The sequence below is a fragment of the Musca vetustissima genome, unplaced genomic scaffold (assembly GCF_032173495.1).
Source record: "Musca vetustissima isolate MV318-11 ecotype Yass unplaced genomic scaffold, APGP_CSIRO_Mvet_v1 utg25714, whole genome shotgun sequence".
Lineage (NCBI taxonomy): Eukaryota > Metazoa > Arthropoda > Insecta > Diptera > Muscidae > Musca > Musca vetustissima.
Window position 1 is genome coordinate 80,482 of NW_026889066.1, and position 14,418 is coordinate 94,899.

Sequence of the window (14,418 nt, forward strand, 5' to 3'; positions counted from 1 at the left end):
GGTATTTCATTCGTACAAAATATTGGCGTGTCATAAAATAAAGTAATAAAATTTAATTATCATTGACGCAATATTGTACAGAAGCGTGCCCAAAATCACTGTGTATCATCGACTACCTCATTATTGCGAATACCATATATATATATATATATAATATGGAACATTTTTTTAATGACAATTATCACGTATGTATAGCATTAAGATGAAACAAGCGAAATAAATAAGAAGAAACAAATCTTATCACATTGTGCCGCAACATTTGCTCTTGTGGGTGGACCATTGGACCCTGTTTGAATGATAATGCTAATTAATTAACAAAAAATAAAAAACGAAATGAAAGAAAAATTTCAATTTCATTCGCTTCGAGTTATCATCTGCGTGACAGCAGTGTGGACATTCCCTTGGGGATGGCTTGTTATTGGAGTTGAACGGACTTAAACAACAACAGCTATACAGCTGGTTTACTTTGTGTTCGGGTAATTGGTACTACACAGCCGAAAAGGTGTGGAATAAACAAAAACAAGTAGAGGTCTTCATTTTGGGTCATGAAATTACAATCGCAAATCATTTTCTTCTTTATATTGGAGGCTGATGTGTGTGATCGTTATATGCATATGTGTAAATATATTGGAAATATAAATGGCTACTGTTTTTCGAAATCTGTATTATGATGTTATATATTTTTGAAAAAAAAAATGTATAAAAGTAAGTGTTAAAAAGTTTTTTAAATTGTAGCTCAATTATAAAGACGAGATATATTTAATGTGTACGAATTTTCAGTAACAGTAACTTCTAAGATCACATAAACTGGAGCCTCATTGTTTCAATCGCATATCTACAGTGGCCACTTCATCCATACCTTTTCACATTTTTCTATTTGGTAAATATGACGAACTATTTTAAGGTCTATATTTGAATATTCTTATTGGAAACATTTCGTAAAAAATTATTCCCCTAAAAAATATATGTTTCAAAGTAAACAATTTGGAGAGATTCGCCTTGTTAAAGTACATATAATGAAAATAATGATTTCATAGGAACTCTAATGAATTTACCTTTTTCATAAACATTATTGCATCAACCAAAAACACAATTGCGCAATATTTTTGTTTTTTGCTCATATTATTCTTTGCTGGTCTTATAAATCACTTTAATCAATAATTCAGATTATACGATTTTAATTAGGACATAATCATGTGTTCTTTTCACCCTTAGCATAGCTACATACAACTAATTATAGTGGAACATTTCTAGTCCATTTGCACAGTGGTGTCAAACATAAACGAGAGTTTAAACAGACCAGAGAATCTGTGGTTTAAAATTACGTTGACCATTTTAAACTCTTCAACATACACTATGAGAATATACATAGAATCATTTTCTTATTCGATTTATGCATTTCTATTCGCCCGTATGTTTATATAAAATTGTAAAAAAGTTCTCTTGTGATCCTAATGAGACAAAATTTTGTACAGCTTTTTCAAATTTATTTATAGTGCCCATATATATTTTATCCGATTTGATGTAAATACCACCACAAACTCCAAAGATTGGTCCGATTGAGACGAAATTTTGAAGAACGTACTGTATTGAATCTTGTTTCCTTAAAATCGGTACATATAGCTTCCATATATATATTTACGTGCAATTTTATGAACCAATGATCCTATATTTTTTCGAGTCTACAGTGATGAGTGTTAAGTTTTGTTGAAATCAGTTCAGAATTAGGTTTGATATTAATAAACTCCCATGCTATGTCCAATTGTGACGAAATTTTGCACAGCGTACCGAAATAAATCTGGAGAGATGTATGTTACATTTTTTCGATTCAGTTCAGATTTACATATAGCTCCCAAATATATTTCAGATATTGATGTACTGTAAACTTACCGATTGACGCATGCCAAGTTTACTTCATTTCGATCCATATTGTCGGCTCGTCCTTCTTTTGAACTTTTACAAGAATCAAAACATCTCGATGGACCATTGTGAATTCCTGATACTTTTTCTTTTGTGAGGCACCGACATGTTAATTGTAAGAGTTGCTGAAGTCGCAAAGTTACGACGTTGTCGGTTGTGGAATGTTCAAATTGAACGACGTGGACAACTTTTATTATTCAAATTACTAACTTGTCCCACAAATTTCTCTATTGCGGCCCGACAAGGTGCTACACCCAAAAATAAGTTTAAACCATTGAATAATATTTCCCGGAGTACCTCACATATTTTAGACTCTAGCTGCGGAGGTTATCATACACAGCTACCACTGAGCTCTAAGTTTTCGCGGATCTATATTTCATGAGATTTGCACTCAAATCTGAGGCATTTTTTCTGAATAATGTTTCCCGGAGTAAATATATACGCCATAGCATGCAAATTTTGTTACATCACACAAAATTTCCGCCCAAGATCTATCGTATCAAAACAGTCATTCTTATACTGTATGTATGTAAGTATAACTCCCACATCAGAGTACAAAAATACATATAATTGATATGCATTTAAATGTCAACCACTCCTCTTGGATATACTACCAACTATGTCTCTCCGGAGTAAATATATACGCCATAGCATGCAAATTTTGTTATTTTTCACACAAAAGTTTGGGTCCATTCGACCCGCAAGATGTTGATCTCCATCAAAACAGTCATTATTATACTTTCACCACACTGTGATACAGGATATTATGTATTTTTTCTAACAAAAAATATGTTAATTAACGTAATTACAGTAATAATAACGTGTTAACATATATGTTTATGGGGTATCCGGTGATTATTTCGAGGTGTTACAAACGGAAAGAATTACTACTTTAATAGTTGATATTTGTAAAGATACGATCAATGTTGGATATAAAGAAGTCTGCTACATATATCAAAGACGATTTTATTGAACCAATGAAGTACACATTTCACTTTTATTGAGACACCTGGCAACGAAAATGCACGCATTTTTTCTTCATGTGTTTTAATAAAAAGAAGTCGGTTATAAGGGATCCAACTAACACAAACCTCTTTTACGACTAGGTGCTCGTAAAATATTAAATGTTTATTGATGGTAGAAATACCCAAGGATGTCTATGGTATATAACATGGCGACCATGCGTTATCAGTTCATGCATGGGGTAACTGTTCGGCATCCCAGAAATGTCGTCTGATTTTGCAATAGTGTTCCAAACTCCTGAAGGGTGTCCGATTGGTACAAAGTTTTGCATAGTGTAGTACATGGATCTCAAAATGACGTGAAATCGGTTAAGATTGATTGGTTCGATTTTAGGTAAATTGTTCATCAAACTTCCAACTTCGTTTTATGCATGTCCGTCCGTCCGTCTGTCCATGTTAAATTGTAAACAAAGTACAGGTCGCATTTTAGATTCGAATAGGATGCAATTTTGCACAGCACATTTATTAGGCCCTATTGAAAGGAAAAACAGATTTAGATATAGCTTCCATATATATTTTCGCCCGATTTAAGGTAAATGGTGCACCAAAGTTCCTACATATCTTTCGATTTGCACGAAATTTGGCACAGCGTACTTAATTAACTCTAGAACGATATGTGTTAAATTTTGTGGAAATCGGTTCAGACGTAGATATAGCTCCCATATATATTCGTCCGATTTTAGGTAAATAGTGCACCAAAGTCCCTTTATATCCTTCAATTTGCACGAAATGTAGCATAGCGTACTGAATTGAGTCTTGGATGTTGTTTAGTGAGTTTCGGGAAAACGGTTCAGATTTCGTTATATCTCCCATATATATTTTCGTCCGATTTTACGTTAATTGTGTACTAAAGTCCCTATATGTTCTTGGATTTGCTCGAAATTTTACATACCGCACTGATTGAAGTCTAGAGTGATGTGTGTTAAGTTAGGTTAAAATCGGTTCAGATTTAGATATAGCTCCTATATACATTTTCGTCCGATTTTTTGTTAATGGTGCGTCAGAGTCCCTATATATCCTTTGATTGGCACGAATTTTGACATACCTTACTGATTGAAGTCTAGAGTGATGTGTGTTAAGTTTCGGACAAATCGGTTCAGGTTTCGACATATACATATATATTCATCTAATTTTACATAAATGGTGCACCAACCTTCAATTTTGCTACAAATCGTTTTTCACAAATTTGTCCCATGGTGCGCGAACGACTCCAAATCTGCCCGAATGAAATTAAATTGATCATAGGTTGCAGAAAGACATGATTATGTTCCTTCGAGGGAACATTGACATGTAATTGCAAATACATATGTACAATATACCCAAAGTAGTGAAGGGTATCATATAGTCGGCCCAGTCCGACTTTACTGCTTTCCTTACTGGTTTTATTATAAAGTTGAAATTGGCATTATGTGTTAAACAAATATTGACTGATATTCAGCCATAAGTTGTAGAATGTTTGTTTTAAAGTGCTCAAGAGATGAAGGTTTATCTGCATAAACATTATATTTCGCATAGACCCATAAAAGGGCGTCAAATCGCATGATTTTGGGAATCAGTTGATATCGATGCGACGAGAAATTATGTGGCTTAGAAATATATGTTTATAACATATCCATAATCTTCTCTTAATGCACGTTATGTGGCTCTAGTAGAATTTTTGATTTTTATCATTTTTATGCGTTGTCAGATTGTTAAGCGATATATTTTTGTGAATGTAGACTTTCAACTAAAAAAATTGGTTCAATAACTTAGTTTGACAAATGTCGAATCCCTGTACCATACTTTTGAAACTACGAAATGGTTTATTATTTATTTTTTAACGATTTTATGTAAATTGTGCACTATAGATGATATGTTTGTTCGATATATATGAAACTTCTGAACAATTGTTTCAGATACCTTTCAAAAAGGTTAAATTAATCTATTACTTATTCACCAATACCTGTATTTTTTCCAAAATTATATCGCTTTGAACTACTGTCTAAACCTCATTACTTGATGTAATCTCAATGTCAAAAACATTCATCGCTTTCTAACGGAAGTTTTTATAATTTATGCAAAAAGCAAACTAAAACGGTAACATTGGCTATGGCTATTATTCAATTCCATTCCCGTTTTCTTTTTTTTCTATTTCATTCAATTTAAATTACAAATTCATTGATAATTCATAATTTTTATTCATTCAATGACACAGCAAGTGCATAGCGGACGTAAATGAATTTTCATCTGATAATTGACATCACATGAGGTGGAAGCAAACGTGTGTTCGACAATTCCACTATTTTCTAAGTAGATTAGTTAATAAGTAATATAAATTATAATCTGATATATATTTTTTTCAATTGCTTACGTTAGCTAAAGTTGATCCATGTAATTAGCTAAAATGTGAAATTCTTGTAGGCTAATTACCAATTAAAACGTATATTGCAAACTTTTTACGACTCACTGTTGACACAATACACTTCAAAATATATGATTCAGCAATAATTTTTAATAGAGATTTTTCATATAACAAATATTGCATCTTCAAATATGTGACCTATTCGGATTCTACGTCTTAAAATTTGTAATCAAGGTTGACAACCTCCAATGGGAATATAATTGTCATCTGAACTAAGATTAGTGAGTGCCTTTAGATGGCTTAAATTATCTAATAGAACGAAAGTTTCATTTTGGAAGGGTCTTGCAGAAAGTGGATTTAAGGGAACCCAACCCATTCTCGATTTTAGTTTTTCAAGATTTTCAATGGGCTGATAAATCAATACCAATGCTTGTCAACGTTTGTAACTTTGCACATATATATTTGAAGATTTAAAAGAGAAGAAAAATAATTTACTAAAAAAATTTTGTTATTTTTGTTGTTGTTGTTTTTTGTAATTAAAGAAAAGTCCTTATTTTTGATGGCGGGCATGATAACTCCTCACTGGAACATCGGAATCCGAAAATTCCAACGGTGTTAAAAAGAGTACATGTTTGGCTCTCGTATGAACTAGGACTCTAAAATTAACAAAATGGCGGACATTTGGAAAAATATTTTTGGAAAATCGCCGATTTTTAACCAAAAACCAAGTTAAAAAATAAAGAAGATCTTCACCGATTGGCTTTATCCTAGTTCATACGATAGATATACACTCGCAGAGAAACTTGTAAAAATTTGGAATCGATTGGGTTAGTAGTTTTTGAGTTATCGTGCCCACCATTCGCAAAAGAGAAAAACGAGTTTAAAGTTTGAGAACCCCTTTAGACGTCACTTGATGCTGACACAATAAATCGGCTATATTGTCAAGAGGTCTTGAGATTTTTACTTGAAATTTTGTAGGGACATTCTTGAATTAGTGTAGATTCGAATTAAATAAAAAAAATTGACCCCGAGAATAGGGTGGGGGAAGGGGGGTGTCCCCTTAACTTAAAAGTAACTGCGCCCGTAATAAGTATTATATTATGTAAGACAGATATATCAACTCATTATTGGCCATTGTATTTGTATAGGTACTCTACATAAGCACATATTAATGAATACATGCATTGGATGATTGTACCTGCTTAGGGACAGGCTAAAATCATTAAATTGTTTAAATACACTATAAGACGTCATATTAAATTATCGGAAGGCTGCGAGGATTAATTTTAGACGAGCTGAAGGCTATACAGTAAAATCCCGATAATTCGTAATGTCAAGGGACCGAATGTTTTATACGAATTAACGAGGTTTTCGAATTAGCGGGGTTTCGAATTAGCGGGAGGAAGAAAGAAAAAATACGAATTAACGAGGTTTTTATTCAATCGTGAGTATACATACATATTTAGGTACGTATATTTTTTTTATTTTTTCAAAACAAAATTTCTTAAAAACAATTAATTGTGACAAAAAATCTTAATTCACCATGGCACGTATCACCCTTCGAACACATTGTTTTCCTGAAAGTTATGTTGTGCCTTTTCTTAAAGCGATCGAGTCATTCTTCGCTGACTTTGAAAGTGTGTAAGCCCAATTTAGCGGCAAACGTTCTAGCCTTTTCTCTCATAAGCACTCCTCCAATTGGGATATTCGATTGACGGCTTTGCCAGGCACATACAAAAACCTATGTATTCCCACTTCAGAGCAGAGAATCACTACACCTTTTTCAAATGTTATTCCAAACATTTCAATTGCAATTCGAGAATTTCATTTGTAATTCGAAAATTCAATTTGCAATTCATAACATTTCAGTTGTAATTCGAGTATTTAATCGGCAATTCACAACAATTCATTTGTAATTTTAAACTTTTCATATGTAATTCAAAAAATTCCATCTGAATTTTTAAGAATTTCATTTGTAATTTGTATATTTTTATTTGAAATTCAATGAATTCAATTTGAAATTCATAAAATTTTACTTGTAAATCATAATATTTCAGTTGTAGTTCGTAAAAATTCATTTCAAATTCTTAACATTTTATTTCAAATTCGGATAAAATAAATAAATTGAACAATAAGTGGGGTAGATTTTTTTATGTAGTGAAAAATTTTATTAAAAAACAAACTAACACAAATATATATATATATATATATATACATATATACATGACAAATTCATAAAAGACATATATATATATATATATGCGGTTTTTAAAAGAATGAATAAAAATCAACATTAAGGTCTGTCAATAATCTATATAAATTAAATTTAAATACATACATTAAAGTTCATGATGCAAAAAATATGTACATACATTATTACCCACCTTAATGTGTTACACATATTTTGGGTGTTTCTCATAACATTTTTCCAATTTAAAATGAAATGTTATTAATTTCAAATCAAATATTACGAATTTCAATTGAATTTATTTGAAAGTTGGATGGAATTTTATGAATTTCAAATGGAATGGAATTTCAAATGGAATTCTGCGAATTTCGAAAGGTGTTCTATGAATTACAAATGAAATTCTCGAATTACAACTGAAATGTTATGAATTGCAAATGGAATTCTCGAATTGCAAATTGTATGTTATGAATAACAAATGGAATTCTCGAATTACATTTGAAATGTTTTGAATAACATGTGAAAAAGGTGTAGTCAGTGGTTTACCGTTAACGACTTCGATGAGCACAAGGAACTGGGGTTTCCTACAAAGAATGCGGCGTACGCTACTTTAAAATGCACGAATGAAGAGAAAGAGATAAACAAACCATTTTATGTTTACGAATTATCGAGGTTTACGAAGAAAAATTACGAATTATAACAGGTATTTAGGCATTTCGTTAGAAAAATTTTACGAATTATCGAGGGGACCGAAATGTATGGGATTTTTACGAATTATCGCGGTTTTTTCAAGGGACCGGCATTTTATTACGAATAAGCGGGGTTTACGAATTAACGGGGTTACGAATTATCGGGATTTTACTGTATTTATAACAGACATGAGAAACAAACATACATTATAAGATTGTTGTACTCGCGAATATCTATGCTATGATATATTTTTTGGGTATGCAATATGCCATTACCTTGTGGCAGACTAAGTTCCCACCCGTCGTAATGTAGTAGCAAAGATGCGATCTAATGTAACACGTAAACTCGACGTCGAAAGGCAAAAGCAATACTTGGGTATAAAAAACCAGCATCAAGAAATACATGGTACGATCAGGAGTGCTGTAATGCCACTGATGTGAAAAACGCAGCGTATAAGGCAACCCTGCAGACAGTAGCAACACGTAATGCGAGGGAGAATTATCATGAACAAATCGAGATGGCCAGGAATCAGAATAAACCCGAAGGCTTTGGTGCAGGCACATCCTCCTGTTGTTGAAAACCTGTTGACAGATACAGACAGCATGTTTAGGATCGGAAAGGAGCATTTTGAAAAGGTCGTGGTATCAATAATAGTGGCGGTGAAGAAGAACCAATAAGAGATGCCGGTAGTGTATACCATCTAGCTAAGATGAGGTCAGAATAGCAATCAATCGGCTGAAGAATAAAAAAGTAGCAGTTGCCAATGGGTTACCAGCGGAACTATTCAAGACTGGTGGTCAGATGCTGGTAAGGAGCATGCACCAGCTGATTAGTATAATTTGAATAGAGGAATGCATGCCCAGTGATTGTTACCTTACCATCCTGTGTCCCGTACACAAAAAGGAGACTAGACGATATGTGTCAACTATAGAGGAATAAGTCTCCTTCCCATCGCATATAAAGTGCTATCCAGCATACTGTGTGATACCAATGTGGCTTTAGGCCTGGCAAATCCGCCACTGAACAGATTTTAACTCTGCCCAAAAAGACCTACGAAAAACACATCGACACATTCGACAGCCCTATCCGTTCTCTGTACACAAAAGGAGACTATGTGCCAATTATAGAGGAATAAGTCACCTTCCCATCGCATATAAAGTGCTATCCAGCATACTGTGTGAACGACTGAAGCCAATGGTCTACGACGTTATTGGACGATACCAATGCGGCTTCAGGCCTGGCAAATCCGCTATTGAACAGATTTTAACTCTGACCAAAAAGACTTACGAAAAACACATCGACACATTCGACAGCCCTATCCGTTCAGAGGTGACTGCGTTCGGCATTATTTCAAAATTAATACGGCTATGCAGGATACCTTTAACTGAAACAAGGTCCTCTCGCAGCCCTTCAAAACCGAAAGAGGACTCAGACAAGGTGACAGTTTGTCGAGTGATCTGCTGGAAAAGGTCATACGCGATGCAAATATGAACAGAAATGACATTCTGTACACCAAACCGCATATGTTACTCGCCTACGCCGAGGACATCGCGCAAGACTAAAGACATCCGTTTTGAAATTCGAAGAAGGATAGTGTCGGCTAACAGATGCTACAATGGTCTGAGTAAGTAATTCAAAAACAAGGCAACCCCTCGCCATACCCGTGCTGTTATATGGATCTGAAGCATGGGTACTTGCGCAAGCAGATGAGGCAACTCTTGGAGTTGGGCCGATCTGCGTTGACGTTGAATATCGCCGTCGAATGAACCATGAGTTGTAACATCTTTCTCAGATATAGACTTAGAGGTATCGAGTTGCAGCGACTACGCTGGCATGTTGTTCACGGAGAAGGCCGCGAATTCGATGGAAAGATCAAGTTGAAGACAACATTTTAAAAAAAGGTCTAAATTACTGCTGTAATTTATAAACCGCTACACAGACTTGTGTGATATTGTTATCCTTTGGTTATGCTAGGTGTGTAGTAATTTGATCCCGAACAGATACATGATAAACGTGTCTTTACATTTTTATAAAATACTATACTTACATATAGTCCGTAGAAAAATATTTAAAAGAATCCACGCTTCTGTACATGCAGACTGAAGAACAAATAGTTTAATAGGTGGGCTGCAGATTGATTTATTATTCGATTGCTTCAAAATATGTATATTCTATGTATTAGATTATAAAATATTTTATTGTATAGTATTTATTCGTCTATTATCAGTCATATAATCTACTAATAGCCCATACATTTCAAAGTTTTTTTCTTATATTTACATAAATTCATTTGTCAAACACATCTATATTATATATACTCGTCCATTGATAACACGTGTTGATAAGACTAGTAGTAAATTTTCACATGCTTATGCGACCAAAATGTATTACAAAGTAAATGCACAAGTTCGATTAGAATTGATAAAAAAATAATACAAACTAAGCATTTTGTGCAATGGGCCGTATAGACTCGTGCCTATAACGATTTATTTGCCTACGGCCGATTTCTGTAGGAGGGGGAAATGCATTCGATTTAAATTGCATTTTCAGTAGAGTACGTCCGATGCGTTATCTCGACACAAAATGTGTTGTAATGTTGAGCGATCATACGTACGAACATGTAGACACTTTACCGAGACATTGGCACTTGTAGTTTGATTTTTATACCCTACACAACTATGTTGTCAGGGTATTATAGCTTTGTGCAGCCCCAAAAGTTTGTAACGCCGCGAAATATTGGTCTTAGACCCACCTTTAAGTATACCAATCGTCATATCTCGACTAGCTGAGTCGATCTAGACATGTGTGTCCGTCCGTCCGTCTGTCCATTATAATTTGTAAACACGATACAGGCCACAGTTATGGACCAATCTTCACGAAATTTTGCATGTAGGATGGGTTCTGGCTAATGAAGACCCCTATTGTTTCTGCTAAAGATCGGTTAATATTTAGGGGATGAAATGGACCAAATACTAAATTTTTGTCGATTTTTCTGGTCGCTCCAGAGGCCGCAATTATGGCCCGAACATCGTGAAATTTTACATGGAGAAGGGGATCGGGGCAAAGAATAAGCATGCATGTTTTGATAAAGATCGGTAAATATTTAGCGGGTCAAATGGACCCCGGCTTTTGTGTGAAAAATGACAAAATTTGTATTCTATAGCGTATATAATTACTCCCGAAGGACATAGACCCGAGAAGTTGATAGGAGGGGCTGACCTTTATATTGGTACCAATTATGTTGTCGTATGTACTCGGATGTGACAGTTAAATTTAAATATTTACAGGTGCTTACGTACTCAGATATTATTTAGTAATCCATTATCACACTAAAGGGCGCTGATCGCTTATAAATTTTCTATGAGGTTCCAGTTATGGTCAAGGACGACGCCTATAACTTCCGGTGATGATCACATTATAATTATGGGATGAAGTGGACCGAATACTTATTTTTTATGTTTTTTTTCGAGTCGATGCCAATAATAGAGCGAACACACAACATAACCCACGGTGAAGGGAATCTGGACAATTAATTAAAAGCGCTGTACTGAATATTCGGTAAATATGTCTGTGTAAGGAAGAAGTGCTATTGACCTCTAATAGGGCTAGATGGAACAATTATCAAGAAATATTGCCCAGACTCGGTATAAACATCCGCAGAAAGTTAGAGTTCCGTGGTAGTTGTGTAGGGTTTAATATGGTCGGCCCCGTCCGACTATACAGCTCCGCTCACTGGTTTTTATTTACAATCTACTTTACACACAGAACACACAAACGTTGTTCTAAGTGGTAAAAAATAAAATACACATATGTACATTCAGGTTCTAAAGCCATCGGCACTGGTCAATTGCCAATCGATGACCAATCTGTCTTGGAAATGCTACCAATTCCCTATGCAGCAGTGGCATTGCAATTACCAGCAATCTGCAGTTTATTATCATGCACATGTAGTATTAAGTTATATACACGTACGTATGTATATACATTCACACATGTCTGCTGGATATATGCCAACTTGTAAGCGCCGTAATGCTGCTGCTACCGCTGCACTTGTATATCAATAGCATGTCTAAAATAAATTCTGTTAAATGCGCATAATTAATGGTGTAAAAAGTATAGCAAAAACAGTGTGTTGCACAGTAATTTTAATAACAAAAAATATGATAAAGAAAACAAAAAAACATGAGGAAATTCTTCAATGGACATTTCGTCATGCCGGTAGTTTTACGTTATTATGTGTTCAACAATTTTAGTGTCATCATTTGGAATTTCAAAATGTGTTAATAAAAATTAAAAAATAGTTTTACAGTGGTTAGATGCAAAACTATTTTGATTTTCGTTCAAATTCCTACCCCGTGATTTCGAACATTATTTTTTTCCGAGCATGAACAATCTATAATGGAGGGTATAACAAGTTCGGTCGGATGAACTTTCGTAATCATAAGAGTAATCGAAATTGGAATTTCCTGCCATTTTGTTTTCCAAAGTCCTACCCCGTGATTTCGAACATTAATTATTCTGATCACGAACAACCTATAATGGAGAGTATAAAAAGTTCGACTCGGATGAACTTTACAACATTTCGTAATCATACGAGTCATCGAAATAGGAATTTCCTACCATTATGTTTTCCAAAGTCCAAAGTGTTCGATTCCATTTGATACCTTAAATATTGTACGATGTCCGACCTCAATATTATTGCTATCAAAATCAATTTTTTGAATTGAATTGCGTATATCTTTTATATTTTATATAAATCAATCCCACTTAACAAAGTTTACATAATTTACAAAATTTTCCTACCACTTCAACAACGGTCTACGACCTTAGAGATCGAAAGAATTAACCACCCGCCGTCTCATCAGATAAATCTAATCAACTTTTCTTATGACATACCACTCTTGTGCCTATTGCCTACATTTGATATTTGATAACAAAAATAAGCGAGCCACCACGACATGGTGGTCGTAACAATGTAACAATTCAATCACATTTCAATCTAAACATTTTAATTGGAATTTTTACAATTTTCGTACGCCTACTTGGACAGATAAGATTACCACCAGGGTACTTCCCCTACAACATGCGACCACAGTGCAATGTCAATACATATTGGATCACATGAACTGATCGATCAAAACGTGTCTGCTGGTCAAAATAAAAATAAACATTGCGGTGGGTATTTTTATATGGCGGTGGGGAAGATGTATTTTTGTATGCACATAGTTTCACTATTGCTGACCAATGAAAAAATGCGGTTTACAACATTTTTTTCGGAAATTAAAGAATTTATGCAAATGTATGCATAATATGGGCGCACACTATTCGGCAGGGTTACCATGAACTCTATGTGTGGTGAGACGAAGTTTATGGAATTTTATTGCATTTTAAAGAAGATATAGAAATATAAGGATTTACAAGCTTAATGAGTATACGATTTGATTCCAACTTCACACAAAGCAATAATTTTTTTTTTAATTTTAGATCATATCCGAAGATGTAGTCTATCAGTCCATTCTTTCTGTAACGCCCAGAAGGGTTTTAAACTTTAAAAACGACAAAATAGACCCATTCCGAAAATGGGTTCAGTGGATCCACTCCCCCATGTCCACTTTTTTTCTTAGTTTTAATAGACCATATGGTACTTCATCGTTGCCTGGACCTGATAGAACCCAACAAATTGCAAGAATGATGTAAAAGTTAACCGCATAATTTTAAACCATTATGTAGTGAGTCAAATTGGCTCACAACTTTAAAAATAGATATACAACATTCAATTATGGGAAATGAGGGGATTACGTAACTAAAAACCACAGTGTATGTTTTTTAAAAGTAATATTAAAGTTTTAAATGAAAGTGTTAAGGCAATAAACGATTGGATCGATACAAGACATCCCATTCTCAATTATCCTTCGGAGTGAGAACGAAAACTTCAAACAAGAGTTGTCACATCATGTGAACCTCTGTTGTCGGACAGGATCTCAGAGCTAATGTAACATGAGCACAAAAAATCCTCTGGAAAATATTCTTACACAGATGGCTCTCGGAACTGGTACGTTTTTTGAAAGAACCGTAGACCAGTGTTGCTCAGCCATTTACGTTTTCGTAAAAACAAATTACACGTATTCTCTCAATTTAGATTTGCCATTGTTTTGCATAGGCTGGGGAGTATGTTACAAATACCAATGCAAGTAATATGAGCATCACTGCCGTAGACTGAAATTTTTCTCTCGCCTGCCAGAATACAATACGATCTTATA